Source organism: Gekko japonicus, unplaced genomic scaffold (genome assembly GCF_001447785.1).
Source record: "Gekko japonicus isolate JY-2015 unplaced genomic scaffold, Gekko_japonicus_V1.1 scaffold4499, whole genome shotgun sequence".
Classification (NCBI taxonomy): domain Eukaryota; kingdom Metazoa; phylum Chordata; class Lepidosauria; order Squamata; family Gekkonidae; genus Gekko; species Gekko japonicus.
The window spans coordinates 1-11,494 of record NW_015160361.1 but is presented as its reverse complement, the minus strand read 5'-3'; the positions used below and the strand labels follow the sequence as shown (position 1 = coordinate 11,494).

Here is an 11,494-nt window from a genome sequence, read left to right as displayed (position 1 = left end):
GCCCTCGGGTGGTTCTAGACCCTGGGCTGAGTAAGCCAAAGCTATACATCCCCTAACCTATCTGCTAGGGGAGGACGAAGATACCCTTCTGCCCATACCGGACTGTTTGAAGGAAACAAAGAGCGAATCATGAGTTCTAAATGATTTGGTCCTGTCCAGACAGAACCTAAGCGCCCTTCGTACATCTAGACAGTGTAAGGTTCGTTCCTTCTCATTCTGGGGATTCGGACAGAATGAAGGAAGAACAACGTCCACAGACCTATGAAAGTTGAGTTAACTCTCAGTATGAACGCTGGATCAGGACGCAGAACTACCTTATTGTTATGGAAAAGGCATAAATCCTTGTTTATTGACAAAGCTCTCAATTCTGAGACCCTCCTTGCAGAAGTAAAACCTACTAAGAAGACCGTTTTAAAGGTCAATTCTTTGATGGGACAGGTGGCCATGGGTTCAAATGGTGCCCCACACAAAGCCCTAAGGACCGTGTTGAGCCTCCAGGTCGGGAATCTGTGCACCTGGGGGGGGGGGTTAGAAGGGATACCCCTCTCAAAAATCTTTTGACATGTGGGTGACCGGATAAAGACCGCCCTTTCCCAGCCCCCTTAATGGCTGAAATGGCTGCCACCTGTCTACGCAGGGAACTGGTGCTTAACCCTTTATCCATCCCTTCTCCTGGACCACCGGAGAGCCAGTTTGGTGTAGTAGTTAAGTGTGTGGACTCTAATCTGGGAGAACCGGGTTTGATTCCCCACTCCTCCACTTGCAGCTGCTGGTGTGACCTTGGGTCAGTCACAAGCTCTGGCACAGCTGTTCCTGGAAGAGCAGTTTGTGTCAGAGTTCTCTCAGCCCCACCCACCTCACAGGGTGTCTGTTGTGGGGAGGGGAAGGGAAAGGAGTTTGTAAGCCGCTCTGAGACTCCAAGTGAAGGGCGGGGTATAAATCCAATCTCTTCTTCTTCTTCTTGAAGGAATAGGAGGATCAGCCCCGAAGGTGCCTCCATGGGAACAACATGTCTTACTGCACACCAGTTAGAAAAAATCTTTTGACGTCCCATTAGAGGACATTCTGGCAGGACACTTGCATCCCCAGAAGTTTCACTAGACTTAGAATGTCCACTTTCTGTGTCTCCAGAACTTGTTGTGTCAACAGACGTATTTTTTGTTGTTGTTGTTGGCGATCCTGAGAGAGGAACGCCCTGTCCCTTTCTGTGTTGATTTGCACTCCTAGATGTAGGATGGACTGACTTGGAACCAATGAGCTCTTTATCCTGTTGATGACAAACCTATGACGTTCGAGCTCTGTCAAGGTGATCTCCAAGGCCTGTTTCGTTTGAAGAAAGACAGGGGTGACCAAAATGACGTCTAGGTATGGAAATAAAGACACACCCTCTGTCCTCAGGTAGGCCACCAGGGATACCAGTATCTTGGTGAACACTCTGGGTGCAGATTTTAGACCGAAGGGGAGGGCCCGGTATTGATAGTGACTCCCGTTGTAGGCAAAGTGAAGGAGTTTCCGATGAGACTCCCTGATTGGCACATGTAGGTAGGCCTCCGATAGATCTACTGAGGCCATGAAGCCCCCTTGCTGAATGGAGGTTAAGATGGTCTTCACCGTCTCCATCTTGAACTTTTTGGTTAAGACCGATCTGTTGAGCCATTTTAGATCCAATATTGCTCTGAACTCTTCGTTTTTCTTCGGCACCATAAATAAGATTAAGTAGATGCCGTGAAATCTCTCCAAGATTGGAACCTGTGCTATCGCTTTTATTTCCAGTAGGTGGGATATTGCCTGCATCAGCAGAGAGTGCTTGTCTCTGGATCTTTTCTTTGGCGTTTCCAGGAGACGATTTTGGAGGGAGTGACTTGAATTCTAAGGCATATCCCCTCAAGACCGTGTCTAGAACCCACCTGTCTGTGACAGACTCTCGCCAAATGTTGTCAAACAGAAGAAGCCTGCCCCCAACTTCTGTTTGCATCGTTTGTCTCGGATAGTCATGCTTGTGGTCCCTTTTTGGGACCCTTAGCATTGTGCCTTTGTTTAGGCTGGAAGGACTGATGTCTAGTATCTTTGGATTTTGGCTGCCACTTATCTCTGAAGGACCGAGTATAGCCGGGCTTGAACTCCCTTCTGACATCCCGAAAGGACTGCTGTCGTCTCCTATCTCTCCCATCCTTTTTCTTTTGATGGAAGGACCTTCTTTTCATCCTTGTCTTTGACAAGAAATTTTTTCCCAGGCCATCACCAAACAAGTTAGTACCTTTGAAGGGAACCGCCACTACCTTGGTACGTGCTGATAGATCTACGTCCCAGTTACGTGGCCAAGAATTGCGCCTAGCAGTGACGCTGCACGCAATTCCTCTAGCTGATTGTTGAACGGCATCGAGAGTGGCATCCGCCGCAAATGCTGTGGCCAGTGCAATCTTTTTTTTTTTTTTTTAAATTCATCCTTCAGCTCCTTCGGTATGCCACTATCTGCCTTGGCCAGATCTGAGGCCCAAGCGTAGGCTGCCCTCGCAAATAGGGATCCTGTAACTGAGGCTCTGAGAGCGTTTGTGGACACTTCAAAATCTCTCCTCAGTGCTTGCGCTATGCGCTTGTCGCTGTTGTCCTTAGGAAGGTCATCAGCTCCCACAGGAAGCACTGATGTGGATACCAGACTGTTGATAGGATCATCCACTGCTGGAAGCCTGAGCTGCTTTGATGCCTCTGGAATAAGGGAATAAATCTTTCCAAACACAGGAGCAGTAGCTTTGGGCTTGGAAGAATGTTCCCACTCTGCCTTCATCACTTTATAGATGGCAGCTGGTAAAGGTACTCCTGTTGGTTTAAGATGAGTCTTAGGCATGGTTTTCTCAGAACCTACAGGAAACTCTGAGTCCTCCTCTTCCTGTTCTTTTGGGGTGTAGGATAACTCCAGTGTTCTAATAACCTTAGGCAGGAGTTTACTATAAAGCTCCTGAGGGAAAGGCTTAGATTGAACTACAGGGACAACCCCTTCTGTCTCATCTGAAAGCTCACCCTCTTCTTTGGGAGACTCAGAGGCTGCAGAATCAGAATCAGAATCATGGCCACTCATCAGAGGACTATGCTCTCTATTAGTTTTGGTATCCCTTTTTCTGCTTTTATTTGGAATAGACTCCTCCAAATCACTGGACAGGTGTCTTTTATTTCCTAAGGTGCTCACAGAAGATCCCTCTGCTGGTCTAGCTGCGCTCTGGGACTCTTGCCACAAAGCTCTAAATTCTTTTCTCATCTCTAGTTTAATCCAAGAAAGGAGATTAGTTTGGGAGTCATCCCCAGCAGAGGTCCCTGTGTGGGAGGCTGTGGACTTAGGGGGAATCAGCCAGATCAAAGGTGCAAGTGTCCTCCTGCAGTCCCTGGCCTGAAGATGTCCCTGCCTTTTCAGCCATTTTGTGAGGAAAATCTGAAAGTGAAAGTGGGCAGGATCACTCAAAATGGCCATTTCCCACAATTATTAAGTCCCCACGTGAAGGGTGCTTTCCCTTTCCCTCTGAACATGCTAGTCCTTAGAAAAGGAGTTCCTTAGTGGGGGGGGGGAAGTGGAGTGGAAGGGAGGACACATAATCCAGTCCCAACCAAAAATAAAGACCCCCCTCTCTATATATATATAAAGCACCAACGGGGGGAAGGGGGGGTTCTTCACAGAGAATGGTTACATCTCAGCCCCCCCCCCCAAACTCACATTCTCCTGACTCCAGAGGTCTCCCCCAATAGTAAACTACAATGGGGATGAGGGGAACCAGGCAAAGAGGGGGGAAAACGGGGGAGGGGGTTAAAAACGCCATCCTCCTGTAGTTCCCCTGCCCCCAGGAGCGATCTTACCACGTTCTGAAGCGACCGGTTCCTTCTCTGCAGAGCGGGGAAAAAACAGAGGGACACCGATCGTCTTTTTTGTCTGCCCAGGCCTCTGCAGCAGCGCCGCATCTGTGCCTCCAGGCAAGACAGAACCTCTACCATCGCCCTCTGGAGCTCTCTGCAACCTGCAGCCTCCAGGAAAAAAGCTTAACCAGTCCCCTCAGGCTGGAAGCCAGGCGTGGGAGACGTTGCAGCTGCGCTGTTCCCCGGGGATCTCCCAGGTCCACGTCAGCCGAAAGCCTGCAAGCTGCTCCAGCAGCCGACCGACAGGAGGGGAAGGGAGGGGCGGAGAACAGGCTAGAAAGTCCTCTACCTGCTCCTTCCCCTTTTCTTCTGTCTTCAAAGTATTTTCCTGTGACCAGTGTGCTCCACAGAGCACAGTCTGCAGCTTCCTGCTCTGAAGGCAGGGCCGGATAGTCTGGGAAGCAGGAGCACAAGCCCCTCCCCTCCGTGACCAAAAGAGCCTGGCGGCCCTGCTTTACGGAGGAGAGGAGCTGTTTCCTGGGAGTAAGGAGTCTGGAGGACTGCCCCACTCCTGGACCACCGGAGAAAGCTCAATCATGTCACCCCTCAGTCGTCGTTTCTCCAAGCTAAAGAGCTCTAAGCACTTTAACCTTTCCTCATAGGGAAAGTGTTCCAACCCTTTTATCATTCGAGTTGCCCTTTTCTGCACTTTTTCCAAAGCTATAATATCCTTTTTAAGGTGTGGTGACCAGAACTGCACACTGTATTCCAAATGAGGTTGCACCATTGATTTATACAGGGCCGTAAATGGCTCATTTGTTTTCCGTTCCCTTCCTAATAATCCCCAGCATAGCGTCGGCCTTCTTTACTGCAGTTGCAGAAAACTGTCTCAACGTTTTCATTGAGTTATCTACTACAACTCCAAGATCTCTCTCTTGGTCAGTCTCTGCCAGTTCGAAACCCCTCAATGTGTTATGTATAGTTAGGATTTTTGTCTCCAATGTGCATCACTTCATACTTGGCCACATTGAACCCCATTTGCCACATTGACACCCACTCACCGATCCTCGACAGATCCCTTTGGAGTGCCTCACAATCCTCCCTGGTTCTCACCACCCTGAGCAAATTTGTGTCATCTGCGTATTTAGCCACTTCACTGCTTACTCCCAATTTCAAATCGTTAATAAACAATTTAAAAAGCATCGGACCAAGGACTGATCCCTGTGGTACCCCACTGCTTAAAATCCTCCACTGTGAAAATGGCCAATTTATACTCCTTCTGTTTCCTATTAATTAGCCAGCTTTTGATCCACAAAAGGGCTTGTTCTTTTTTTTTTTGTAAATAATTTTTTATTAAATTTTTCAATATAAACATATAAAAACTTTAACTCAATACAACAGTTAAACATACAGTTGGCTCAAAACATTTAATTCCTTAATAAAATGCAAATTCTTTATACTTGTGTGGTAACCCAAAGGATTGTGGGTTAGTTGCCGTAAGGTATTGGAAGAAACTAAGCCATTTTCCCATGAAATTATAATGACCTTTTGGATTATCTATCGCTGCTAACTGCATCACAATTTTATCTGCTACAATTATGTCCCACACCTTCGCCTTCCATTTTGAAATAGTAGGTACCCTTTTCTCTTTCCATAGTTGTGCCAACAATATCTTAGCCGCCATTAATAACAATGTAATAATTTCCTCTGTATATTTAGGAATTTTTAGACCCGGCCAGTAATGTAGTAGTATTGATGCTGGCGTGTTAGGTATTTCCCAGTCCGTGGCTTTCTGAATTTCCTTTATGATTTGTTTCCAAAATTCCTGTACTCTAGGACAGGCCCACCAACAATGCTTTAAATCACCTATCTCCCCACATCCCTTCCAGCACTGCGGTGTTGGTTTATATTTACTCTTAAATAATCGATTTGGTGTAAGATACCAGCGGGCATAGAGTTTGAACTGTTGAAGTCTCAAATTTTGGTGTCTACTAGTAAACATACCTGAGGTTAGTATTTGTTGCCATTGCTCATCAGTGAATGTTACTCCACAATCTTTCTGCCAGGCATTTTTAATAGAGGAAGATTGAGTCCATGCTTTTTGATTTATTGTTATAAATTTTTGCTAATAATTTTTTCGTGTTTTGCTCTTGTTTATTTAGAAATAATTCAAATGGTGTTAATTCTCTAAAAATATCAGCCTTTTGGTGTAAGTCTGTCAGCATATGATGCAGCTGGGAGTATGTCAGCCAGGTAAGGGGAATTTCACTCTTTTGTTCTGTCTGTTGCTGTGAGCCTATTTTTTTGTTAAGTATGAAATCTATAATCCTATGCATTCCTTTCTCTCGATAACCCAACATAAAATTTTTGTCCAAGCCTGGGGTGAACCAAGGTTGGCCAAAGATAGAATTCAATGGGGAAACGCCAGGTGCCAAGACACCTCTAAATTTATTCCAAGTTTGTAATGTGTATTTTAAGAAGGGGTTCCTCAGTTTCGATATCTCTTGTTGTTTTGGTGTGTTCCAAATCACTTCACTTATTGGTTTGTGTTTTAGTTCCACTGTTTCAATTTGAACCCATTTTTTATCACGTCATTAAGGAATAATAATGAACATTTCTAAGTTGTGCTGCCATAAAATAACTTTCAAAATCCGGTAGTCCTAAACCTCCTAGTTTTGAGGGTTTGGTGAGTGTGTTGTAATTTATTCTAGCTTTTTTCCCATCCCATATAAAATTTGTTATCATTTTTTTCCAGGTTTTAAGTTCTTTGTTAGGGATTGGGATTGGTAAATTTTGGAATAAATATAAGATTTTTGGCAGCAATATCATTTTAATTAAGTTTATTTTTTCTAATAAATTCAATGTTGACTTATTCCAATCATTAATCATTATTTGAGTTTGAGCTATAATAGGAATGTAGTTGGATTTATACAAGTCTGTTAATTGTAATGGAATATTTATACCCAGGTGTCTCCAATCTTTAGATACCCAGTTAAATTTGTGGTTCAATTTCAAAGATAAACTTTGCTCCTTAGAAATGTAAATAGGGTATATTTCTGATTTTTTATAATTCACAGCGAAGCCTGAAACATTTCCAAACTTTTCCAAGTGATGTACTATGTTATTCAGTGATGTTTCAGGTTTTGTCAAGTAAAATATTGCGTCGTCTGCATACAAATTCAATTTAAATTGTTCTCCATTTATGTGTATTCCATGTATGTATACATCATTTCTGATTGCGTGTGCCAAAGGTTCTATAGACAGAGCAAACAATAGGGGTGACAAGGGACAACCTTGGCGGGTGCCCCTTGTCAGGTAAATTTCATCGGATCTAAAATGATTCACACAAATTTGCGCCGATGGTGAGTGATAAAACGCTTTAATTAATTGTTGAAATAATGGGCCAAAGTTCATGACCTTGAGAAGTTCCTGTAGATATTTAGGTTCCACCTGATCAAAGGCCTTTTCGGCATCCGTGGATAGTACAATTGAAGTTATTTTATTTTGCTTACAATGATTTATTATGTTAAGTGTCTTTGTTATACTGTCCGCTATTGTGCGACCGGGCATAAAGCCACTTTGGTCATCATGTACGTAGTTAGTTATTATTTTATTTAGTCTGAAGGCCATAATAGTTGACAGTATTTTAAAGTCATGATTTAAAATTGATATTGGCCGGTATGAAGATGTTAATACTTTGTCTTTTCCTGGCTTAGGAAGGACTATTATGCGGGCTTCAGACCAAGTTTTTGGTATTGTACCATTTTGCATAATGTAATTGAGGGTGGAATTCAGGTGTTCAATCAAGGTAAGTTGAAATTTTTTATAAAACTCTATGGGGATTCCGTCTCTTCCCGGGGTTTTATTGTTTTTCATTTTTGACATTGCCTGTTTAATTTCTATGGGAGTAATAGGTTGATCTAAAAAGGTTTGGTGTTCTTCAGATAATTTAGTTTTAAATCCAATATTTTTCAAATAGTCTTGTATAGATTTCTGAGTTGGTTGGTCTGAGGTATATAATTGTTGATAGTAATCACTAAAGGCCTTTGTTCTATTATCTGATGTTACTTGTACCTTACCTTCTGAATTTCTCACTGCGTGGACTAGTGATGTTAATCTTTTTTTTTCTACTTTATTTTTTAATAGCCTTATAGATTTTGATGTTCTCGTAACATACTTTTGTTTGAGATATAATATGTTTTTTTGTACCTTGGATGTTTCCAAAAGTTCTAAATTTTTGCGTTCTTGCTCTAATCTTTTCAGTGTTTTTTTCCCGCCAAAACGCATGTGTTTTGTTTCTAGGTCCTTAATAGATTTTTGGAGATCGTTTACTAATTGTTGTTTTTCTCTTTTACAGTAAGAAGTTATCGAAATTAAATGACCTCTGAACACAGCTTTAAACGCCTCCCATATCGTTATTGGATTTACTTCTGTTGTGATATTGTTCTGGAAATATTCTTTGATTTTCTCCTCAATTTCTTTTGTAAATCTGTCTGATAGTATGAAAGGTTTATTTAACATCCAATTTGGCCCCTTGTTGTCTCCTTTTTTGAACCCTTAATCCATGCATGATCAGAATGTGTTATTGAGCCAATTTCTGTATCTTGGAAATGGGGTAATAAATTTACTGAAGCTAGTATATAGTCAATTCTAGAGTACGTTTCTTGTGTGTGTGAATAAAAAGAGAATTCTTTATCATTCGGGTGCATAACTCTCCAAGTATCTACTAGATTATTTTGTCTTAAAATTTTATCTAATTCTGTGTTAACTGTGTTTACATTTCTTTTGCCTGTTTTGTTACGTTTATACGTTCAGTCTAATTTGGGGTTAACAATAAAATTTAAATCACCTCCAATCAACAATTCTCCTTGTTTAAAATTCATTAACATTTCAATCACGTTTCTTATAAAATCAATTTGGGCAGTATTGGGTGCGTATATTGATGCAATAGTTAGTGGGTCCCCGTTTAAAAAACCTTTAATAAATACGTATCTTCCCCTGGGGTCAATTTTAGTAAGTGTGTGTGTTGAAATGGAAAGTTTTTGGACAGGAGAATGGCTGTACCTCTCGATTTTGACGATCCAGCTGCATGATATTGTCTGTCAAACCAGGATGATTTGAGAACTTGTTTTGCTGTTTTCCTCAGGTGCGTTTCCTGCAAACATAAGATATCTGGGCGCTGCTTGGCCCCAAAAGATGAGATTTTATAATGTTTCTTCCTACAGTTCAAACCTTTAGCATTCCATGTGATTATTTTTAACGTTCGAGCCATCTTAAAAATACAACTGTTTAACTAAAAAAACTGTAAAGCAATATTAGCTTTACACAACAATTAACTTTTGTTTTCTTATAAAAACAACTAAACCTCAAACTACCCTTTTCTATTAAAGGGTGCACTTCCTGTATAAACTATCTGGGTGACTGTTTAAAGTCTCCCAATCAGGAAGGATCGTACACTATCTTAGGGGGTAAAATACAATCTTTTCTTGTTCCACAGACAACAAAAATTTTTTGCTCCCTCCAACCCCCCCTCCTTTCTTCTTTTCTAAAAACTAGTCTGTTGTATCTATTTGTTAATATTCATTACATTTTTGTTCTTATAAAACTGATCTATATCAAAATGTATAATATTTCCCTTTTTTTTAAAGCCATATTGTACATATACTGTTAAATAGTCTTGAACCTGTGGCTTTATGTTGTATCCAAAGACAATCATTAATAAATGCATATTGATATAATCGTTTGGACTCTCAATAATGTATTTATAAAACCTTCATACTTTTCTACTACAGTGCATTTGCCTATTTTTCTCTTATAATGTTCATAATGAATTTCTATGTGTCTGTGACTTTATATTAACAATTAGTCTATGTCTTGATCAACAATGACTTGAACCCGAGGCGTGCCATACTCGAATATATCTCCCTTTCCCTTGTAACTAGTCATTAATTATTTGTATTTTAATTGGGAAGAAGTGTAAAAATATAAAATATAAAACAATAAATAACAACTCTCAATAACATAGTTTTTAACTATTGTAAGTGAGTGATATGCAATGTAGCACAGACTATAACCCTTCTATATATAACACAAACTGTTTGGAATAATCATTTGTTTCTACTTTTCATAAGATCTCTTATATGTTATTGATTCATTATTCATTTATTATAAACAATGAACTTCGTAATTAACTTTGTTTCTAATAAGATTTTTTAAACTTTAAATATGCAGTTTTCCAGTGAAGTCTGCAATGGTTCTATCAATTGCCTTCTAAGCTTAAACAAATACCCAATTTGTATTAACTGGCATCAACATAATTAATGTAACTGCTTTGTCTTTTTTAATAATATCTATCAACTTTTGCTTCATTGAAAACTATAACATTTTTAAACCATCAATTAACCATGAACTGTTTGCAATACCAATTTTTAAACCGACCTTTGTAAGCTCCGATTTTTTCAGATATCAAGAGCTTTATATATGCTGTGAAGCTCAAACCTTAAGTAGACATTATAACAGCATAACCTTAATCAAATAGAGTTCTCTTGCGTCTTCTAACTGGCTGTAGTGTGTAAATCAAGTAGGTGTGGGAAGATCTTCTTCTGAAGTTTGGTGCAGACCCAGTGCTGTTAATAAGGCCTTCCCTGTTTCTTGATCCGTCGCATGATGTAAAGTTCCATTTTTATAAACCTGTAGATCTGAGTTTGGGTTCCATCTGAATTTTATGCGTTCTTGAAATAATCTGGTAGCAACAAATTTGAGGGATCTCCGTTTTTCTAGTGTTTCTGCCGAGAGATCCAAAAGTACTTGTATATTGTCGTCCTTGTATTGCAGTCCACCCTTAATTCTGGCCTCCCGCAATATTTTGTCTCTTGTAGCTGAGTATAGAAATTGTGCCATGATGTCCCTTGGGCGGCCTTTTCGCGCCGTGGCAAGTGGGCCCAACCGATATGCTTTTAATATTATTGGGGCTTTTCCTTCCTCAAGTTCTAGGACTTTAGCTAGCCATGCAAATAAAAAATGGGCAACATCTTTACCTGTTTCTACGCCCTCTTTCAGTCCTCGGAATTTTAAATTCATAGGTCTCCAGCGCTGTTCCAACACTGATAGTCTGGATGCTAAATGTTTTTCAGTCTCTTGTGTTGATTTTTGCTCCTCCTGCAGAGTCAAGACTAGTTCTGCTGAGTTTTCAGCTATCTTCGTTGTTTCCGAAAGTTCTTTAGTCAGGTCGTTCATTTGAGATTGGAGGGGATGAACGATCTCTGCTATCATTGTTGTAAAGGATTTTAGCAGATCTTTTAAATCCAGCAAGTCTTTTTTCGTAATCGGATCGTTGAGCGCCGCTGCATTGTTCCGATTATCTCCTTCTCCGCCTGTCGCCATGTTGTTTCCCTCAGGCGTTGGGGTAACGATCGAGCTGTTCGCGGCTTTTCTCGTAAAATAGGCACGTACCGTTTCGGTTTGCTGCTTCGTTTTTGCTGCCTGTCCTTTTGTGGGTTTTCCCATCCTGGTTTTTCGTTTTTCTTGCAGGCAATGATTTATTTTTAAAGATTTTGGAGGGGTTCGGTTGGGAGTAGTTTAAATCGCGTCCGCCATCTTGTGCAGCGCTCCGCCCCCCCCCAGGGCTTGTTCTTTTATCCCGTGACTATTGAGC

The 11,494-nt window shown here is 41.0% G+C and overlaps 1 long non-coding RNA gene across 1 annotated transcript; it reads left to right on the top strand.

Annotated features, from left to right (window-relative positions):
• The first annotated feature begins 3,984 nt into the window (after positions 1-3,984).
• Positions 3,985-8,284, top strand: LOC107115789. The gene is made up of 3 exons (XR_001482685.1): positions 3,985-4,103; positions 7,557-7,648; positions 8,198-8,284. It is a non-coding gene; the product is annotated as an uncharacterized LOC107115789 (long non-coding RNA).
• Positions 8,285-11,494: the final 3,210 nt, after the last annotated feature.